The 21,438-nt window shown below is 41.9% G+C and overlaps 1 long non-coding RNA gene across 3 annotated transcripts in view; it reads left to right on the top strand.

Annotated features, from left to right (window-relative positions):
- The window catches only part of LOC131471810 (uncharacterized), a 96,191-nt gene that overhangs the window by 2,473 nt on the left and 72,280 nt on the right, over nt 1-21,438 (top strand). Inside the window, exon 2 of one of the 3 annotated variants that reach the window (XR_009242030.1) lies at nt 20,421-20,541. The exons of 1 other annotated variant lie outside the window; for it this stretch is intronic. This is a non-coding gene — a long non-coding RNA (uncharacterized LOC131471810). Of the gene's footprint in view, nt 1-20,420; nt 20,546-21,438 lie in introns of all 3 variants that reach the window. One more of the 3 variants, XR_009242029.1, reaches the window with a different exon arrangement.

Here is a 21,438-nt window from a genome sequence, read left to right as displayed (position 1 = left end):
GGGACTGTAACCTTCATTTCGGCTGGAGCAACTGTTGATGTGTAAGAATTGGTGACATCTAATGGCGAGAGTGCAGAGTGTAACAAATATAGGACTCCTCTGCTCACCCCTCCCTTTTCCAAGCACGTCAGGGAACTAAGAATGTTGTTCTTCTCTATTTACATCGAAAGCTTCTGCTTCTAAACACCGAAAGCATGTGATGGCTGGTTTGTCCTTTGGCCTCCATGAAATGAGGAACTTGCATAATGTATACTGTTTTTATTTTAAAGCAATTATACACTTGACATACTTATATCATCCTAAATCTTACACAAAAAAACAGTTTACCTTACACTTTAGTTTACTTCAACAAGTTGTTTTCTTTACCTGTGGGACATGTGTTTAATCTGCATTCACTCCCAGGTAAAATGGCTCTGTACTGCACGTGGGCTTCTTCTTAATTTGCTCTAATTTTCTTTTATTTGTCGCGATACTTACTTTTGAAACTTGGGACAGTACTCAGTGTGATCTACTTCGTCAGTGGGATCATCTAAACATGAAAATGGTAACCGCTGTAATGTAATATCACCGAGCAGTTGTTTTCTGGCACGTCAGTGACATCACGTGGGGGTGAAAAAAACACCACAGGGCCAAACAGCCACTGAGAATGGTGTTAATCACCTTATTTTTAGCAGATTATAAATCACAGCTATTTGTGAAAGAGACTTTAGTGAGTTGTCACTGTTCCACAAGCAATCATATATACATGATACCTCGACATGAAGAAATCTGTAGACACCGTGTGGAGACGCCAGTGGAAGCAAATGTAACCAAACAACACCATCCAAGTTAATAGTTAACCTGATGAATTGATTGGATCATTGTGTGACTTTTGGGACATTGAACATGTCAGGCAACAAGTTTTTGTCAAAATGTCATAAGAAAAAGAAAAATTGTGTATTGTACGATGAATATATGTATTCTGTGGGTAATGGGGGCGGGACTAGATAAGCTTTTGCTTCTCCCGCTTTCCCTTTCGGTTATGTGTATTGTGTGCACTACACTAAGATGGTGTGTGATGATGAGTGATCTAACTGACATGACCGAAATAAACATATAAATAAAATAAATAAATAAATATAAATATAACATGTAATATGGAATTGAATGTCTAAAAAAAAGGTTTATAACACGTGGAGTGCTTTACCTGTTCTGCTCTATCCATCAATGATACTGTGGATTACAAGTGTGTAGATTCAACCCCCACACCCCGTTATTGAACTTATGAGTAAAACTGAAACATCAGGTTTAGCATAGCGAATCACTGTGACATTCGCAGCGCACGCCTGCTACGACACAGTATGCCTCGCTGTGTGCGGCCTTATTACAGCGGTTGTCTGTATTACCATTATCAAGTAGAGCAGTTTTCATAGCATTTGCCAATCGGTGGACGCTCTGTGAGGTACGTTTTGTCTAAATGCTCCAGTGGGAGTGGAGCTTTTAAAGTTAATCCACTGAGTTACAGGAGGACAACATTACCACAGCAATCCGTAGTATCTTCCAGCTCAGAAGTCTCAGTTTCCCTCAAAGCTGGAATACTCATTAAAATGGGCAACAGTCTCATGCCACGTCTTTCTCTGCAGCATATGTGCAACTAAATCTGTGTCGCCACAATCTTTCATTGATGTGAATCTGCTATTACACTAATACAACGGTACTTTATTCCGTTTCTGATGAAGACAGATGGGGCTCACAAAGCACGTTGGAGCAAAGTAATTTACCTTAGGCTCAATGAAACCAATTCTACAGACGTAACCGTATTTTATTACTGTTATGTACATGTCCGTGAGCTGGGCTGATGTTATGCAAACTGCTTTAGAGTAGAACACTGAACACTGAATAACTAATCACTCGCATGAGCTTAAATCTTTCTGACGTACCATGGTCAGCCTCAGGGAGTCTATCAGGTTTAGTTTTACTACTCATTTAATGTAGTTTGAGGGCAATGCAGCCTCCAGTTCATTGTTATACATTTAAATGTAGGCCTATACCAGTTATGGTCCAAATTGGTGTTGTAGTTTATATGTGGAAGTCTGTTGACCCATTATTAATGATGGCATATACAATATTATTGGGATTAAAAGCGCTTACAATAAGTTAATCGTGGTGAATTTCTGTGATCGTGTTAATCGTGAATGAAGAAAACCGATCAATATTTCACAGGAGTGACTCACCAGCATACAATGCTTGTGATCTGTTTCTTAATGTGCCTTAAAACAGGAACGACGGCATAGTTCCTGTTTTTCTGACCACTGTAAGTGCAGAAGGCTGTACCTGTTAAATAATCTAAAATAATATGGTACATTGCAATTATTTTGGTCAGGAGAATCGTAACACAAACTTTTACCCTCGTCCCGTGCTTGCCCACGACCATGCATGTTTATGCTTTGCCTTATTCTGAAATGCAATGTTTGTTGCACTGATAGAAACATTATTATTAGACAAATACATATTGAGTTGGTTCATCGTGGGCAAAAAGGTCACTCAAATGCTTTTGGGAAAACGGAAAAAAGGGAAAACTGCTGTAGATGAAAACAGTATTATAATAATGTTCCGTTTTCCCAGGCACAGCGAGTCGCACACAATACTGTATTGTGTGTACAGTATAGTAAATAAAATACAGTGCAGTAAAACATTAGGCCCACCATTACTAATCATGAAGACAGTCCTATTTCTCCAAGCTACAGGCATGGTGTGGTCATCCTGTTGCACACTTTCAGAGCTTAGTTTTAGCACTCAGCGCCTGCAGCCGTGAGATAAGTTAACATGTCCTACTGGCATGCTAATACATACCAGAAAAACCGGGGGAAAGGAATAAATTATTATCTTTATGACTGCGCATCAGGAAAAGTGTTCGGAAAGAGGGGAGGGATAGATAGAGAGGGAACGCAGGGAGATGAAGCAAGGAGAAGAGACAAATGATGGGCAGGAAAAAAAAGAAGGAAAAAAGAGAGAAACAGACTGAGAAAGATATGAAGAGCCAGAAACGTACAGGAATAATAATAGCATGACAAATCAATCAGAAAACACAGAACTATAAGCGTTGAATCAAAATTCATTGGATGAGAGCCTGCATGGGGTGCGCAGCAGGTCTAATTGTCCTTCGTCCTGGCTCTGGCATAGATATAGGGACACAATTTCCAATAACAGCTTTAGCCAGTTGTCCGTCTGTCTATTATAGGCCAACGTATTACCTCCATAAATGCACAGCTTGTTGTTGTCTGGGGACAGACTGATAATCCGTCTAAAGACTGAGGTTTTGTCAAAGCTAAATCTGCTCCTCACACAAACGCACACAGGCCCGCATCAGCAATACCCACATGGGAACACACATTCACACAGACCAACCACACATGGACAACAGGGACACACACGTATTAAGACACTTCCCCAGACAGACACATGTGTGAAGACTCGGACTTTATCACAGACAAATCTGTTATTGTCTGGTAGTTAGGAGATTATAAAGCTGTGAGATGTGTGATTTTACACACACACCCACACACACACACACACACACACACACACTCTCACAGATGCGTCATTAAAGGATCTACAATGGCTTCAGTATTGAAAGGAGAGTGCAGTTAAATGATATCAGGGCTGGCGAGCTTAAGCACTGTGACTGACGGTGGTTTAAAGACTCAGTCATTCATTTCAATGACAGCGTTCATTGTATGCACTGCTGTTTGTACGCTCAGACATAATTCTATCATGCATCTTTAATGTTAATGAGGTGTAAGCAGACATAGTGAACCTGGAGGCAGACTCACACATATGCACCAGAGGCGTCAAATGAAACACCTCTCATTCATTTTGAATGAGGCAACGTCAAGCATTGCTGAAGTGTATTGTGGCAGTGTAAATGCCCTGGTATACTAATTTCCGCCCCACCAGTAGGTGGAGAATTAAGCCCCGTTCACCAAGCAGAAAAAACATTTTGCCAACAGAAGAACTATAGTCGCCAAGGATAGTCACCCGTGCCTCGACCTGGCGACCCTCGAACCTCGAGGGGCCGACACCCTGACTCCCCTGCCCGACGTGTCCGAGGGAGCTGTAGCATTGTTCTCTCCTTCTTTGGTACGAACGCTTCCTATTCCCTGCGTCCAGACTTGTACCGCCACCCGATGGTGAAGTCAGATACTACAGGACCCTGATGAGCGAGGGTCTGCGATATATGTGCACGGAAGTATAGCAGCGCCTTTAGCCAATCATATCAGGTGTATGCATTTCACCAGAACAGTACACAGTCCAAACTAACACTTTTTTTGGTGCGACAGTGTGCACCCAACTACGGCGGATATCATGTCGCAATCAATTTAGCGTCATTCGTAACTCTCGGTACGAAGACGGCCGTGACAAACACTGCTCTTCCAATACCTGAAGCACTGTCAAGCATGACAGCGACTGTACGTTTAAGAGTATACCTTCATTTAGCTACTCTTATTCTAGAAAGTGCCTCAACGGTAATTTCCTTTACAGCAGTGTTTCCCAAACCTTCTATATGGGGATCTACTTTTAGTAGTAGACAATGAGTGAGTGAGTGAGTGAGAGAGTGCGTGAGTGAGTGAGTATTCAACCATCTATTTTCATGAATGATTCTGGCAAAATAACAGTTTGGTTAATGTGGGTAAATGTTTCATAACAGCAGTTAAGAAAATGATCATACTTACTGTATGTCTTTTGCTGACCCTGCAGATCCATGCAGTTTTCATGAGATTTACCACAAGTCTAAACGTATCCATTTGAGAATTGATTCAGCCAGTTCAGTATGTGCAAGGCCTGTTTTTCAGTGTGCAGTGAACAGTCTTGCAGCTTCTCCTGACTGGCCATATTCATATTTACCACTTTGACGGTTAAAAAGCAAACGGACAGTGACCCAGATAATGGAGCACTGATCCAGTTGTGTTTGAAAGGTTCACGTTGTGCCCGAGTGAAGGAGGGAACTCTGTCACAGGCTAATTGAGCTCGAGCAGTGTCAGACCAAAGTGAGCGAAGAGAAGCAAGTCATGTGCACTATTATTAACGACAATGTTGCCAGTAATGGAAGAGAGTCAAGGTTTTTACGTTGTCTTCACAAAACAGGAAAAACAGATTTGTAATTTTCAAACGATGGCGGCGTCACTGCTTCGTCAACTTCCGCGTGCCCTTTATACGTTGGCATGGTTTTTTTTGGCTTCTGTACATATGTATCTATCACAGAGCATACATGAACCTGATGATGCCCTCTTTTAGACCAGGAACAAACAGGGCTGAGCACACAATGCATCCCAAACCTGGAGGAAGTTTAGACTTCATAGATGATGCAATGTCCTCTGTCTCTCACCCAGCTACATATTGACACGTAGAGGGAATATCCCCACACATATGGAATATGTAGCTCCACTTCAGAGAACATCAGTTACAACATAGTTTTGTTTTAGAACTTCTCATTTTCAGAGAAACTGTGATGTTGTTGACAGTAATTGTTTTAAAATGTTTACTTTCCGAATATGAACATGTTATGACGTTCTAAAAGCACATGAGAATATCTAATGTCTCGCCCCAAACCCCAAAATGGGAATATAACTAATGAGCACAAGATACAAATCTTGCTGCCCTGGAAGTGTTTTCTTTTCATTTTTGACTTTACTTATTATTTGCCTTCATGGCTGAGTCAGGTAATTTCAGGTCTTGAGTGTTATTGAATATTAAAATATAACTGTCATTTGAAATGTAATGCCATTCATTCCAGCGTAACTGCTCACTAAATTCAGACTTTACAGATTCAGTTTTTTTTCTACAATATTATCTAACTGAGAAGGAAAGTCTTTTGTGTGTGCGAGACTGCAACTTTGAATTTGACGCGCACGTATTTGACTACAAACAGACAATTTTGTGGTGCAGTTTTGAATGAAGCGTTGGTTCTTTTGAAAGGGTCTGCTGCTTGAGCTTTCCATCTTTATTCAACACCATTCCTCTCTCCCCCCCCAGCACCACAGAGAAACCCTGTGTATCAGACACACAACTTTCAACAGTCATAACATTTCATTGTTTATCAATTCAACAGTTTCACAATACAGCTTCTGTTGTTCTTGGAGCCTTAAAATGTCAAATCTAAAATCTTGCCATAAAAGCTGTCATATCGTACAGAGCTGTAATCTTGCTTAGATTAACAGTAGCTGTCAGATTAGAGGTGGGTGGTACATTCAACAGTGAGGAACAACTGAAAAACAAGGACTACCTCAAATAATTTCAGGTGTTTAAATGATGTTGTGTGCTTTATGTGTTCGACACTTGTGGCTGTTATAGTCAGTATGACGTATCCAAAAAAACATATTTTGTATTGTATCTTTTCTTTGCTCTGAGACATGTTGTCTTGACTGGAACCAGATCTGTTGTGATGGAGATATCTCTGAGCTCAGCTCGATGTGTTCTGATAATATCCTCTAACGCTAGCTGAGATACAGTAACAAACTTTAAATTGCCCTCAGTCTGCCTTTGTGAATGGAGCGCACCTCTTTCTTTCTTCTTTTTTTTTTTTTTTTATCAAGATGACAATGTGAGATGAAGATTTCTGCACTAATCCCTTGGAGTGATAACAGATCGCTTGTTAACAAGTATAGCAGCAAAGCCTTACCCAGCAATATGGCAGCGGGACCAGACTTTATTTTGCAAATATTCATGTGTGTTGTTTAAAAACCGAAGTCATCAATATACTTTTTATGTGTCTGTTATTATTCTAGTAACAAAATAAGTACAAACTGTGGCATAGCTAATACGATAGGTTAGACCATTAGTTTTGTTGAAAATTAAGTCCGAGGAACCTTTAAGACATTGCTATAGAACTATTTTCTGGACGAGAACTCTGGACAATGTCCATACAAGTGGCTTTTGGACATATTCAGAACACTGGTAAGGACATTTCTTTGAAAAGGTACAGGAACATATCATATTTGCATTGTCATATTTTAGGAAAATGCCTGTCAGTGCATTCATAAAGCAGTTTTAGAAGCTAACTAAATGGCAGTTGCATTAAGAATTGCAAGACTTTTGTAAGAATATGCCCACATAGATCTACTCAATCTGTTCTATTTGTGTAATCTACTGTATCGCTCCAAATTCAAATTACTGATGCCCACATTGCTGACACAGTGCTGGAAGATGGTGTCATATAACATAATGCGAGATGACTCAAACCTTATCTGCGATTGAGCTCATCTTTATGATTCAAATCACAGATAATTTGTGTCCGGGAAACTGCCTGCATGGGAGTGGAGTGATGGTGACCGTAAAAAGTTGGGTTTCCTGGAGGCAGATTATGCCTTAGAGCATGATAGCCTTCCTGTAAGAGTATCTGCACTGACACCATTTTCCAGTCCAGTGCGAAGCATAATCTGAGTGCCAGGAAATGGGATGAATAAGCCCAACTAAATGCCCTGCTCTAAATTATGCAGTAGTGCCATGTAAAATGCAGCCTTTGCTGGATACATTTGGAGACGGACCCAGTTTCTTTTCTTTCTTTTTTTACTGCATGCAAGAGTTAAGCAGGAATTTACATTTAATATGAAGCCTCTTAAAATATTGGGCACACTTAAACATGTATACTATAGCCAACTGAATTTATTTCCACCTGCTGTAATTCTTGTAATGTGCTTTTTTTTATATATACAGATTGTAACTTAAATCTTGGGCTTTTATAGACAATATAAAAGCTGCAGTGAAGAATAAAGGCTGACATATTTCTTTTCAGGTGCTTTCACATGAGGTCAATGTGTAATCTCTGGAGGAAATGTGGCTGAATAAGGCCAAGTCATGCCCTACTCTTATTATTATGCATCTAATTACCATGCGTCAGCCGTTAGCTATTCTGTGCTGTGCTGTGTAGCCAGCACCAGTTCACAAGGTCAAATTCATGGTACTTGTTAATGTCCTCGCTGAATAAAATTAAAATGCGACTCAAACTGTGCGTCTACTGTATGTGTGTGTAAATTGCTGACAGAAATGATCACACACATGCATGTTCCCTCCCAAACACACACACACACACGTTTGGTGTGCAGCCTGTAGCGGTGTTCAAAAACACTTCATCGTTAAGCCACTGACTAACAATTCCGCACTGAATGAGAGTGGACGCACATTTATTTTCAGTCAAGGTCAAGGCTCCATCGGTGGTTGAGAAATGAGCTGAGTAAGAATGAGTCATGCTTTCAATTATGCATCAGCCTTTTAGCATGCACACGGACTGTTAGCTTTCAGATAGCTTGTCAGAGGCTAGGCTTAACGGTGACCCTGTAATCTGTTGCTCGGAAGCCAAACAGAGGATGAATCAGCTATTTCAAAATTGAACAGTCCCTTATGAATAAACAATAATAATGACGATAAATCATCTAAATGAATTATATCTAATCAAAAAACCCAGTATTTGTACATTTAATCGACTTTGTCTGTCTGTCTGCTGTGACTGCTGCACCAGTATAGGCTGCTTTCAGGCTAATATCTTGCTAACACGACTAATTAGCTCTCTTTCCAAATTAAAGTGGTCCCATGTAAACACCTTAATTGGCCTAAAGGGAATTAAGAATGTTCGCATGCAACTTAATTGTTCATTAATATGACTCATCCTCACTTTATATTCCAAATTACCTTACCTTCATATCACCACCTCAGGCAGCCTAGAGGAACCTGACTGGCCTCGTTTCTGCCTAAAATTAAATTCGGAGGAATTTGAATATGTTTGCACACATTAAGTTAATCCCTGTGCACCAATCAGGCTGCGTTTCAGTCGGGCTGGGGATAATCCACTTCCATCCTCGACAGTATGTGTGAGTGTTAAATGTGATTCTCGGTTGAGTTTTTAGACCCCTTTTCCCCCCACGGTTTGTGTTTGCATGTGCTGCTGGTGTTGTATACAGATAGACCGTGGATGCTTTAGCCCGAACCAGCGACTCACTAAGCTCTTTGGTGTTCTCTGCTGTGTGTGGTAATGAGAGCTACTGACACAGTGAACTGTGGCCACCCAGACATGCAAATATCCAGTATGCATTTGCCCTCTCCCTTTATTATTCTCATTCTATTTTTGCTCTTCCTTTCTAATTTATTCCATCTTTCTTTACCCTCCCCGTCTTCCCTTCCTCTATGTCGCTTTATCTCGTTCTCTGACTTAAAATTTCTCCCTCACATAGAGACGCTGCTGGGCCTCTATAGACCGCGAAAGCACCACGCCAGCCGCTGCTCCAGTTCACCACGAGTTCACTCAACACTGACATAAATCACGCTGGACAGAAATGCAAATTCGACAGTGACAGTGCGATGGCACCAGCCACAAATGTTACCTTTACTACTCAAAACTTCAGGTACCAATTTGCATTCACTTGAAAAAGGTATCTCCAGACTTTTAAACAAAGTCGTGTCACAGAGGCAGTCAGCATGTTCAGACTGATAATATGCTGTCATTCCGTGCCAATTCATGTACCCCAGGAGCTTCCAGGTGATCTAAAAATAATCTGTCATACCTTGTAAATGTATAAAACTCTGTATTTGATTCGACGTCAACACCAAACTAAAGTAGTTTTTTTTTCCAAAAACAAAAGTGCATCCGGGGACATCCTTTCTCAGCAGGTGCGAGAGCAATAATTATAATATTCTTGTATTGTAAGGTGTTCTGCAGTAATCTTGCACAAGGTGCATAACTGACAGACTGGTTTACAGCCCGATGCACAGTCTGAGAGGCCAAGCTAAAAAGAGGGTGGAAAGACAAGTTGTCCTTGTCATGTGGAGTATCTTTTTTTTTTTTTGGACTGTGCCCTTAGACAGAGATGTAAGATTCCCTGCTGAGCACTGTACTCTGTCTCTGTGTATGTCTGTCTCCTCATCTCAAGCTCCCACTCACACATATACCTTCTCTGCCACCTTTTCTTTGCCCTCTAGTTACACTTTGACGCTCCCCCCTTTTCCTTTGTATTCCTCCCTCTGTTTCATGTTTGTATGCATTTCTGTCTCTCAGTATTTACACTTGAAGTTTCCTTTCCCCAATGTGGTCTGCTGTCACAGTTGGGATTTCTGTCTGTCTTTTTCTCTCTTCCTCACTATTTCTCTTGATCCTTGGCGGCCTTTCTGGCTGCCCGCCTGTCCGATTCTATTTCTCTCCCTCTGTATGTGTCTGCCAGTATCTCTTTGTCTGCCTCTTCCTCCTACTCTCCACCTCTCTCTGACTACATTACTGCATTAATGTATCTTACCATTGATGGATTTTCTTTTTACTTTAACTTCACTAAATGATCCACTTTAGTTTTCCATAGTTGATCAGCTTGTTTTGCTTCTGTGTCATCCTCACTAAGTCACTGTCTTACACATAGTGGTTTGTTCATCTGATCTCTGTGAGAGCTTGCTACTTCAGAAGGTTTCACTCCTCAGATTACCTCTCACTTGCACAGGGAGGATGATAAATTATGACTTTTTGAGGAGGTTTTGGATTGCGTGGCTCATTCCTTGGGTCGCCACACTTGTTTAACTGCACCAGTAACGCCACAGGGTGATAAAACCAGGATTCCAGAGGTGGGATTGGTATGTAAATTGTAATGTAGTCCTAAGCGCATTGTAATTTTGAACACATCATTTGCACATACTCAGTTTGCAGGCCTTGCTCTGAGCAAAAGAAATGGTCCTGCCCCCTATTTCAACAATTTTTGAAACTAGATATGCTTACTAGTCATCGTGTAAATATATTTTCTAGCGTTGTCTAAACATCTTTTTTTTTTTATATGGTCAGCGTTTCAGACTGACTGCAAGTGATCAGTCACTATTATGGAAACAAACGGTGGACCTAATATTTTGGTTCTGGTAAATCACAGAAGAAGAAAAGACAGCTAGAAGTATGAGGTCATCACATAGTGTGTACACGTTCACTCATATGGTCTACTGTACTTCCTCGTGTGTCCGTGTTTGTATTTGTCAACCCCCTTAAAGGACATGTCCAGGCGCTCAAACTGCATTCATCCAACCGTCCTGACCACTGGCAGTGTTATTTTGAGCTGGGGAGCCATAAAACTCAATTTCCCATGGAGGGTGGCTGAGGGTGGGAGGACATTTTGAAGTCTAAATGTTCTTATCTCATGCACTATTAAGTGAGGCAGTGAGTTGTGTGGGTAACATAGTTTAGAATGCGTCTGTCACAGCCTCAGGGTAAGTTGCTTCCAGTGCGCACACACACACACGTACGTACAGATGTGCATGTGTATTTAAGTATGCCGACACATATAAAAAACACAAGCATGTCAACACACACACACACACACACACCTCTGTCTGTCATTCACACATTAACACACACACGCACACCCACAGTGCCTCAGGGCTCCATATCTCTACTCCTATATGGCCTTGGTGCAGGTCAGGGGGGGTCGGCCGAGACTCTCGCTTCATTAATCACAGCTGGGAATTGAGCAGCCTTTTATGTATATTTTCCATATGTGTTTACCCTTTATTCAACTTTGACTAGCTGTTATTTAATTAATTCATCTGATCACGTTGTAATCCAGTTGAGAGAGTGGTGCATTTGTCTGAAAATGCGACTTTCCCAGTAAGACATAGTGTTATATTTACATGATATTTCTCTCAGAATCAAGCATATTTGTAGATATATTGTTTATTTTATTTTTTTCCTTGCAAGCAATCAACCAACAAGCTTTCCTTAACCCTTAGTTAACCCCCACAGATCTGTGCCACAGGTGCACCCATGGTAATAATACACCACTCCTTATATGGACATCGTGGGGGGCTTGTGTGTTTATAGGTCACATTATTCAGGCTTTAAAAAATGTGTTTTTGCTTTTGTTTTCTTATGTGTTGTTGAGTCTAATTTATGATTCATTTTTATATCACATTTACTACTGACTACTTTGCTCAGGTGTGTTTATACAGTTGGTGAAAAGGAATCCTCAGATTGTCTCGGTTGTGCTGAAAAAAGCATATAAGACACTCTATTTTGCACATTCTTATGCCCTCTGTATATAGTGTACGTTTAAACATAGTAATGGAAAAAAAAAGCAGCCAAAATGCTCTGAGTTCTAAGGGTGAAGCCGCCCTTACAATTACTGATTCGTCACTGTCAATGTATGGGCGTTATCAAGAGTAATCATATGCAGCAGTAGCATAAACAGAGGCATGCCCTCTGAGAGTAAGCACACACAGAGTGTTTAAGCTTAAACTTGAACTCATAAACACACGTTCATCCCCAGAGCAGTTAAAAGCGATAGATGGCAAACGCTGCAGTCAATTGTAGATGTGACACTTATGATGAGAAGCGTTGGGTTCTTTTTGTCACAGTGTGTGTGAGACAGAGCTGGAGGCAGAAAGTGTCAGCAATCAGTCCATCTGTGTGTGTGTGTGTGTGTGTGTGATGCTCGTCGGTCGCTGAGTGAAAAAAAATAAAAACAGGACAGCAGATAGAGCTCGAGAGATACTCAAAAAAGCGATTCTTTTTGGTGGAATATTTTGACTTTTCAGCACGCACTTTTCCATGAAAGCTCATAAGTACTTAATCTCCACTCTAAGCTGCCCTCGCGAGGATTTGTGTTTCCAGTCACTTTTCACTGTTTGCTGAAAATTATATAGTGCTGTGAAAAAGTATCACGGCGCCACCTGCTTTGTTGTTGTTGTTTTTTTTGTTTTTACGCGTGTCAAATGCTGTGATCGTTGGCATTTCGATTGGAATGATGCGACTGAAAGTTGGTCTCTGTCAATGAGTTTGACTCATCATCACATACGGTACATGCATGTGTGAAGAGCTCAGGATAAGCAAGATAATAAAAAAAACTTTGAAAATATCGCATTACAGTGTTCCCATTTGAGGGAGGTGCAAAAGTTTGCAGGCCGATAGCAATGAAATGCAAATAAGTTCAGTGGAAACAGATTCAGCGTTCAGAAATCACGTGACCGACATTCCCCTGTCCCGCCTTTGCATTTCTCTGTGCTGGAAAAGAGGACGAGATGAGGGATGCAATGAACACGACCCTGCGTCAACAGCTACTGCCGCTTATCGAGTTGCGCCTTCTTATTAACGAACTCCTGATGTACATGCTTTTCCCAAATGTTTGGAAAATCCGGCCAAAGTTTAATACAACCCTAGATAGCGAGAGCGAGGAAGAAGTTCCTTTTGCGTTTCCCTCAAATATTTGCACACTCTCGCTCATACTTTTTCTGACTCTCATGCTCACTTGGGCGCATGATGTCAGTTGTACTGCAAGTGCCAAAGTAACATCTCTCGTGAGTCGACTCTAATTAGCTAACATCAGGTGTTTCTCCTATGGAAAGTTCTGTGTGTGTGTGTGTTTGGGGAAGGGAGGATGCAGGTGACTTGGAAGGAAGGAGTATTTGTGTCTTGTTGTGTGCTTGCCAGAAGAGGTGATGTTTGACGTGTGTGTGTGCATACGCGAGGGTGACGGTGGGTGAGGGGTGTGTTCGTGTCAGCACAATCTACACGGAGGCAGAGCAGAGAGGAAGTGAGCGATGCCTGAGCATATGTGAGCGTGTCTGCTGTCTTTTCCACATGGGCAATTAGGGAATAAAAACAAAAAAGCTAACCGCGTGGCAACAGTGCAGGTGATAAAAAGGTGCTCACATTGCACCAGTGGCCCCCCTTTGTGGTTTCACTTTTATCAGGTCGTAAATGTCACGTCAATGCGCGGGTCATTTGTAAGTGTTAAGCTATTTCTCTCTGGGTTCAGCTTGTGCTCGTTAAAAACTCTCAGCTCTCAACAAACAAATCCTCAAAACTTGTCTTCTGTTGATTTTCTGTTATAGTTCCCCCCCCCCCCCCCCCCGTTTCCCCAGGACTGATTTTGTTGGTGCATCTCAGAAAACACACGGCACTCGTTTAATGCTTTTGCTGAGTGTGTAACACAGTGCGACAGACTGTGTGTGAAGTGCTAAGTGAGCAGGAGACTCTGCGACAGTCTCTCTCTCTCTCTCTGTCCCACTGCAGCGCTCGCCAACAGCACGCTGCCTTGGCAGAGAAACTGTCCATTTTGCACAGCTAGTGGTACCACTGATCAAATGTGGTTTTTTTTGTGTCTCCGTCTGAGATCTGGTAGCAGCGTGCCGTCTAAACTCATCTGGCATTCTGCATACACGCACGACGTGAAACGCACCACGGCATGTATCGCTCAAATAGGGTGAAGAGGTTCAGCGAAAACTTCTGACGGACACCTTAAAGTGGGTTTATCAACAAAGCTCTTATGTGCCGGACAGGGAAAGAGCAGGAAGACAAAGTGATGAAAGTGGCAATGAGGGCCCTTTCTTGTTTCAAATTTACCTGAGAGAAAGACTGGAGTGTGAGAGAGAGAGAGACAGAGAAGGAAGTTGGGAGGAAATGTGAGTGAGCTGATGAGTTAAAAGAGACTTTTATCTCTTGAGCAGTGGTCATATTCTGTCAAACGTTTCCTTCATGAAAACCCGAAAGAACAACAAGACCTGGCTTGCGTTCACGGTTTGACCTCCTTGTCAGAAAGTGACACAAGGAACCGAGATCAGTGCCTGTAACGTGCGCTATGTGAGTTGCGCTCAGCGCTCACCGTGACTTTAATTAACCACCTTTTAGCCTCCTTGCAATTTTGTCCTGTGCTATTTTTGATAGGACCCAACAAGCCTGTCTGTTCAATTAATTATGCCCAAAAGTATAGGGACATCCCGAGGCTGCTTATATCATGGAAATTTTCTTTTACCACAGCCTTCTAAATTTGGATGGGCAGGGTTAATTAGAAGCTTGCATTTGGTTGCAGAGCTTTGGCAGCACCACTGAGTTTTTATCCAACCTTAAAGCACACCAGAGGGCTGTTTCGGTGTCTCAGCAGAATTAAGCACATTGCATCGCAAAGTGTTGATGCCGCTCACAGCCCTCAATGATTTTTTATTTTGTCCTGCTACTCTTCATCGCGCGCTTTGAACATTTGATCATGCACCTGCCTCCTGTAATTTCCGAGGCAAGATAGAAAATGAGAAGTTCCACCTGTGTGTAGTTTTATCAAAATGTGCTGTAGTCTTTATTTAACCGCAAGTACAGAGACAAGTCCTCAGTAATTAAACCCTAAGTGATGTCTACGTGCCTTTTTAACCTCCATTGCGTGAAACAACGGTCTCGTGCGACGTGACTTTGCGCATATGATATATCTGCATTGCCAAAAAGCGGAGTGCAAAGTGAAGTTCAGCCCATTAAATGGATCTAAGTTATCCTCGGGCCTCTTTTCAGGGTTTTATGAGGGTATATTTCACTGACTCACTGGTACAACTGAGCAGGGAAATCCTTCTCTTCACGGTCTAGTTGGGATGACTGATGCAAATATGCTGCTGCTGAGTCCAGACACTGACACCATCATCACACTGACCTAGTTAGAGAGAGAGAGGGAGAGAGGGAGAGAAAGAGAGAGAGAGCAACATAAGTCATTTCCGACATAAATTTATTTTTGTGACTCCACACATTTTAAATAGCGTCCGAGGCCATAAAGCTTTGATCCGTGCGAAGAAACACTGTGATGTGGGAAGGAAAGATATATTCCAGGTCATTAAGGACATATGTTCCGTGTGACTGGGACATTTTCTGGATATAAAAGAAAGAGAAGGAAAAAAAAAAAACCCAGCTTCAGATGATTTGTGATGTACATTCGTTATAAATCTACTTTCCCCTGTGCTTCACTTTCCCAGATGACACATACTGTAGTTGTCAGATCTGCAGGCAGATTTCTGTGCCCGCTGTCTTTTTTGACATCAAAGCAACTGTTGGCTTTTGGAAATGTGTGTGATTTCCATTATCTTATCAGATTGTTCCTATTATCAGGAGAAGAATGTCATTGTTTTCCAAAACAACCCTCTTAGAGAAAACATGCACGTCACGCACGTTTTGTTTTTTTTGTTGATTGTGGGGAAAGAAAACTACGGAATGAACTCTGCACAGTCTTTTGTGCCAAAGTGTGACGGCCTAGGTTTGCTCGGTTCTTGCGGCGTTTCAAAGAGAGTAACGTAACACCTCCTCAAAGTCTTGTCTTTGCTGACCTCCAGGAACCCGTGACATCACTGTAGGGTGTGGTCACCGAACCGACAAAGCACACACGCGGCCACATCCAGCCACAGCCATCAGTGACGCTGGGTGTGGTGAGTGAAGACACTGGCTCGAAACCTTAGACCTGAGAGTGGTGAGACGCATCGATTAAGAGTAAAAATCCCACGATAAGCTTTGCTCTGTAATGACATCACACTCTGTTTTGGATTCGCCACAAGAGGGAACATGTCATGAAAATGTGTAAACAAGTTTTTTCTATTTTATTTTATTTTATAGTCGACAGTTTTGAAAGAGACAGGGAATCAGAGCGCAGACATCCGTCAACCCATGTCACACAAAAACTCCGGTTCTGTGTGTGTATTGTGTGATGACTGTATTTACACGATATGATATGAAATGAATATAGCTTTCTGAGAGTCACATGACCACCTCTCTCACCTGTGACGGCGCGGGCTTCCACTGTTCTTGTTTGCATTCAGCGTGAGCAATGGTGGCCCTCCTGCTCGTTAACCTTTCCTAATACGACCTGCATGTATTAATAATGCTCCACGGGAAAGGTCAATCGATGTATGCGAGCATGAGTGTGTGTGTGTGTGTGTTTGTGTAATTGTTTGTCACAGGGAATACTTATACAACCTATAAGTGGTCCAGTATAGAGGGTATATGAGCGTGTCAGGGAACTAAATTGAATTTGCTCTTAATAATTAACCACGACTAATGGTTTGATGTTACAGTGCATTTGTTTGTCTCGGGCTGGCAGCACAGTTTATGACTTCATTTTATTTATTTATTTTATTTTTACCCTACAATTCATTTATGATTACAAGATTACAGCACCTTCATTTGCACAGAATCACCATGGTCATGGATATAATTGCTGTACAGAGATAAATTATGTAATTGAATTCAGCTTGACCTTAAGGGTTATTATAATGATTGTAAATGTATATACCTGACCTGAGTGACCAGGTTAGGGGGTCTGAATTGATTGTCTCATTGAGATGTTGACTGCTGAGTCCACACTGACCTTTTTAGTGGGCTCGTGCTCAGAGATGCAGCTGTTTAAAAAAACAAACACATTTTCGACGCGGCAAAAAAAAAAGAGCACAGCGAGATGATGGACACAACGTGTCAATTATGGTCTTTCCAGAGGCTTCGTGCTTCATAACGTTTAAGGATGATCGGATATACTTTTTACAAGTCCAAGTCTCAAGTCTCTGCTGGGCTCCGTCCCTCACACTGCATTGTTGTTGAATCGTATGAATTCAAAGCATGTACTGCAGTGGTATGATCCATACAGGACAGGATTGAAATGGATCATTTGTACGTTTACTTTGAAAGGTCTACCGCAGTGCAATTTGAAGAAACGCGCAATACAACCTTCAACTTCATAAATGTATTTTTTGCAAAAACATCTATTGAAAACAAACCAAAACGTGACACAACTACAAACAAGTGAGGATCAATATTTCTTGTTATTTAGCAAGAAAAACTCGACTCAGACTTGAGTGCCCATCTCTGCCTGATACTGTTGGTATTGGTATTGGTATCGGGGTCTGGCTAAAATCACAGGAACAAATATTGGAAAATGAGATACAATAAATTGTAAAAAAAAAAAAAAAAAAAAAGACAAAAATGTGTCTCTAATCAAAGGCAGCATGCAGGACATGTTCATTTTTGGTCCATGTTCCGTTCTCTTACGGACAAAACAAACGTGACAAAGACAAGCTGTGGCACATGTGGAGTGACATGCGTCATGTGTGTCGTGATGAACATTGGCTGAGTGCAGTGACCTACTCTGGGGCTAATACACATTCAGAGAGGTCGCCAGGATTAAACACACACAAAAAAAATAGCACATGCTCCTAAACCACAGAACGACCCCTTTCACATTTCTTTTTGTGCGAAGAAAAGTCACAACAGTGAGCTCACAAAGTATTTCTTTAAAACAGCACTCAATGGAATGTCAGAGCGATGTATATATGAGCATGTGTTGACCCTATCTTCACTGTTAAAGTTCTTTAACTTTAAGATGTAGAGCTTTAAGATGTAGAGCTGGGCGAGTAATCATGACGTAAACTCACATGTGGGTTGTTTTTGGTAACCTGTCCTCTCCGGGTGAGAGATTGGCAGCGCGAGGAGACGAAACACACCTGATGCCAGTCCTTGTAAAACCAGTGAAGCATGACTGTCTGCTGCGAAAAAACCCCCAGAGGGCATACAACAAAGAGCACAGTTAGTTGCGTGATAACAAATAGCATCATGCGTAAGTGTCAGTGAGAAATACAGCTCGCAGTATGAAATATTCACACCGCAATGAGTAAACCATGGAAAGGTCAAATGCAGTGCGAACACCTTTTGTGTTTTTGGGGGAACTGACGAAATGTAAGATCCCCGTGTGTGAGATGAAAAGAGTAAACAGAGGTTGTGTTAAAGAGACAAACGGTGTATTTGTGTCAGCCTGTCTGTGTTCGCTCGCCTGCCAGGTGAATGTGAATGATTCACTCAACCACTACCTCACCCTCAAGGCAACAGTTCCACCCTGAAACTGCCCAAAATATACTGTTTAACCAGGCGGCAGTTCGGCTCAGTGTCTTCTTGGCGTGTCCGAGCTTAGCAACACACTTGCAAATTTCAGCTTTCATTTAATTGCAAGCCGCCAGAGACACACTTTTTAGGTCCCAACCAGGAAAACAGCCGACACAACCCATTGCAGACGAACATTTCATGTTTTCTCGGTGTGTGATTTCCAATCTGACTCGGGCCCGATAAAGCCGACATTGCTGTTACTCATTCCCTCAGATCCCCTGCCTCCGTCTTTCCTAATCAGATTTCTCTGCTTGGGTTATTTATCATCGCCGGCTCTGACTGTGAGTGATACTTGACTAATGGGTTTAGCATTCAAATCTGCGGGCTTCATGCGACAGAATCCCAATAAGGGCTGTCATTCCTGCGGTGGTGGCGGCAGCTTCAGAGTGGTGTAAATAAGAGAAGAATGACATTGTTGAAATATGCATTCATGGCACGGCTGATTTTACATTTGGTTAGATTTGTATTGATTTTAAGGTGCACAAATGAAAAGGAGACAGGGAGGGAGAGAGTGAGCAGGAGCGGGAATGCTACAGGAGGAAGTAAAAAAAACAACTACTTTTACTCTTCGGTGTTTTTGTGTATTCATTTATTCCATTTAGAAACCGTTTGTTTTGTTTTTTTGCCTCCTCATTTCTTTTCCAGGGTGACAGGAGGAGGAGCGTGACTCACCAAATGTGCAGAGGAAATAAACAAATAAATTCAACAAAACAAAAGTACAAAACAGAGGAGTTCTCTGATGGTGTGGTGAGCCCATGCACACCAAGGAGACTATGTGGTGCTGACTGACAGTTATGGTTATGACAATAATTATAAGCCATAAACCAACAGCTGCTCCAAACCATGTCTTCCGTCTTTTTTCATGACTGCATCTGCACTGTGTGGTAACATCATGCGGTATCTGGCCGTCGCAGTTTCTTGTGTCTTTTTTGTTTTGTATAATCTGCAGTGATGACAGAACTGTAAATTACAAGACAGCTGTTAGTCAGTCCTCATCCATTTCGTTCTTTAGTTCTATGATATGTGGCGTGAGTGCAGGCTATATCATTGTGAAGTGTTTGATCTGCGACCATGAATTAACTGAAGCAGAGATAATGAGACAGCGTGCATATGTGTGTGTGTGTGTTTGTCAGACTCTACAGTCTTCACTGACCTGCCACCTGTGCCATGTAAATAGCTCCACGTGTGTGTGGGTGAAAAGCTTCATGAGGCTCAAGGGTGACATTGGGAACAACCTTATCCTCTCATAAGTCATCAGTATAACAAATGACATCACTTCTAGAAACAAAGGAGTTTTTTTTAAAAAAAAAGGTTCAGAGTGGAACCTCTATCACCCCCTGTTGATTTCTGAGTAATTACCAAAACATTCTGCAGCAAGACCTTGTGTATGACCTAGTTTTCACACACACATATACACATACGGAGAGAGGGAGAGAGAGAGAGAGAGAGAGAGAGAGAGAGAGAGAGAGAGAGAGAGAGTTCTGGTTTAAACTTCACTTCACTTTGGTATAGTGTTACTTGTCCAGACTGCATCCAGGAAATGTAATTGGAGCTGCATGTTGAAGGAAACAGCAGCATTTGTGATGTAGTCAGGCAGCTGTTCACTTGATTGCTTTTTGCAGAGCAAACATTTCAATATCGCACAATCGTGTTTGCAAGCAGACAAAATTGTGATTGTGACTACTTGTGCTTTTCCACTACACAGTTTCAGAATGACTCGGCACGGCATAACTCTTTTTTTTTTTTGCTTTTCCATTAGGGATAGTACCTGGTACCAGGCGAGCAGAGCCAATACTAAATGTGACGACAACATACCGCTGGCCACTGAAGTCATGAGCATGACAATCCTACACAGGAATCAAACTGAACAATGCCGAACTGTAGGTCAGTTAAAAAGACTTAAAATTTCCCGAAAACAAGCTTTAATCTCCTACATTTGACAAGGACAGTTCTAAAATGCCAATATTTAACAGAGGAGTCTGGACAAGTCACTAGTTTGTGTGTGGCAGTTTCACGCAGCCGTGCAGTGACGACTCGATATCAAATTGAGTAGAGTCGACTCATGCCGTGCTGGAACTGTATATTGGAAAAGTGCCACTAAATACAATTGTGAAATTCTACTGTCTAGTGTCAAGGTTTATTTTTTAGTAGTGGAATCAACTTCTGAAACTTCTCATTGCCTCTTCTTTCAGCCACAGTCTAACTGCATGAAGCCGTCCAGCTTTACTCGGGCTTTACTTCTTCTGCCTTGCATGCTCAGTCCTTGTGCAGGGTGGAAACGTTGCCACAGACAAGAAAACTAAACCCTGCTATTCTGAAAGACACGGACAGTGTCATGTGGAGCTGATTTTGCTGGCTGCTTTATGAGCATTGTGTGAACTCCATTTGGTTTGAATGCAACAGACATTCATTTGCATGTAAAAGTTACAAACCACAGCTGATCCAATGAGTTAGTCAGGACATGCACCCTGTATGCTTCGTCAGCGTTGTGCTCATGCGTGCAAACGTGCGTAACCGCGCACACATGTGACGCCAGTTGACACAGATTGTGCATCTTTAATAACGGATAAAACAGTGGTGTAACATTCTGTCGGTGCTCATCTGTGCGAGCTGACGCGACGGTGAAACTTGTGCAACCTGTTAATCAGGTGGATTTTGACAAGGTGTGAAACACTTTCACAACCGTGATAGTATCAATGGACAGTGTGTCTGTGTGTGTGTGTGTGTTGTTGCTGGTCTTGGCATGTGTCAGCTGATGTTTTGATGATATGTGTTGA

This window comes from Solea solea, chromosome 13 (genome assembly GCF_958295425.1).
Source record: "Solea solea chromosome 13, fSolSol10.1, whole genome shotgun sequence".
Taxonomy (NCBI): domain Eukaryota; kingdom Metazoa; phylum Chordata; class Actinopteri; order Pleuronectiformes; family Soleidae; genus Solea; species Solea solea.
The sequence above is the reverse complement of the archived record's forward strand: the minus strand, read 5'-3'. Positions and strand labels throughout refer to the sequence as shown.